Below are 2,013 nucleotides of genomic sequence, written 5' to 3'. Positions count from 1 at the left end.
ATGGGAAGGGAAGATAGAGGAGTATGTTGTTGCACACCGATCTCTGCTATATTACCTTAGTCCCGATAAAACTACAAGTGGGGTGACTCAGCTTTCAGCCTCAGAGTACCCTACATGTTCTCCCTGTGTTTCTACTGTTGGTTTTGGCACCAAGACATTTGGGGAACTTCTTTAAGTACACCATGTTTTATGATTAAAATATAGGGGGAATTGTGAGAAGGAGCAGAGATACCTGATTAGGTATTAACAAACTATTACGGATGTGACATGAATATATATATATACATATGTGTATGTATATGATGTATATCTATATATGGTTGTATATATGGATGTATCTCTATATATGTGTATATACATGTAAATATATGTATATATTCATGTATATGTATATGTATATATGCATGTATACATATATATGTGCATACATATGTGTGTATGAATATATATACATATATATATATATATATATATATATATATCACACTTTAGTATATTTTAATTACCAAGGTTAATGTGTCTTCTGCCATTTTCACCTTATCAATCATGTTCGTATTCTATAAGCTAACTACATAGTTTTCTTACATAATATACATTTGTAAATATGTTTTCTTCATTTTTATACCTCATTGTCAGTGCCTGTCATCTTCTGCTACTTCTTAATATTCTTTGGAAAGGTATAAGTAAACCTTTTGGGTGGAGAAGGTTACCTATTTTCTCATAAAAATCATGTCAGGTGAGCTGGTCAAATATTCCTTAGCTTATCTTCCGTTCTGTTCATTGCTAATACACACACACACACACACACACACACACACACACGTGTTCATGCATTCACACATCCACATACATACGTGCAAACACACACACACACACGGGCACTCATGCACACACACATACACATGCACACACACACATGCACACACACACACACACACACACACACACACACACAGGAGTAGCAAGGCTGAATATCTTTACTCTAATACAGGCACAACTTAGTGTTTGTAAGACTCAATGTGAGTAACAAAAATCAAGGCAGTTAGAATTCTAGCATGATTCAGAATGACCTCACAAACCCTACATACAACTAAGAAAGTTTAAAATTGAGGATTTCTGGGGTATGGAACGTCAGGGGTTTTAGAGAGGGCTCTTGCTAGTTGGTCAATGCACCAGTAGATAATCTACAGTCACCTACATATGCCTAGCCATGAATGGAGAAAACAGATGTGAGGTTGATAGGGAAGGTGAAAGGGTACCTGAAGGAGTTAGAGGGGAATGGGAAATGACATGATCAAGATCTTTTGTACAAACTTGTGAAGTTCTTAAAGGTGAATCAAAAAGAAATGCACATGAGAAGATTCATTGAAGTCATGTGTTTGATGAGTATCTCAAATCATTACTATCCAAAAGCCATTTTCAGGTAGAAGTGACTTACTTTTCTAGACTGAAAGAATACTAGTTTAAGAATAGATTTTCATAACCCATCTTTGCATACATGAGCTTTTGCATATCAATCAACTATTTTGCTCTTGTGAACTGAAGGGATTGGATAAGACAATTTTACTACTAGTTATTCAATACTCATTTATTAACCTTCTACTCCCTTTTAGATATTTGCTGAATTCTTGATTTCTTCCAGCTCAAACATTTGGAGAAGAATGAAGAATTTATGGGGCTCAAATCCAACAGCATTGAAGCAACTCTTAGAGTAAGGGGAAAATAACAATTGACTCAGTCTTGGACATATATATGTTGCAATGGCATCCAATATAGAAAGATAGAGCAGCGAATCTAGAAAGTTCCTCCACAGTGTGGGAGGGCAGCCTCTTGGAGATGGAAGATGGCCTTTAGATAGTATTGATGGTGAATCTCAGGAATTGACTCCATTGTTGAAGTGATTGCTACTCAGTCAGGAGGTCCCAAGTTATATCTGTTCCACCCACGTAATAGCAGAGCAGAAAGTATTATCAGCCCAGTACTAGGAAAGGGAAAGAGGGAAAAATAGAAAAG

The sequence above is a fragment of the Mus pahari genome, chromosome 5 (assembly GCF_900095145.1).
Source record: "Mus pahari chromosome 5, PAHARI_EIJ_v1.1, whole genome shotgun sequence".
NCBI classification, from domain to species: domain Eukaryota; kingdom Metazoa; phylum Chordata; class Mammalia; order Rodentia; family Muridae; genus Mus; species Mus pahari.
This window is presented reverse-complemented; position numbering follows the sequence as displayed.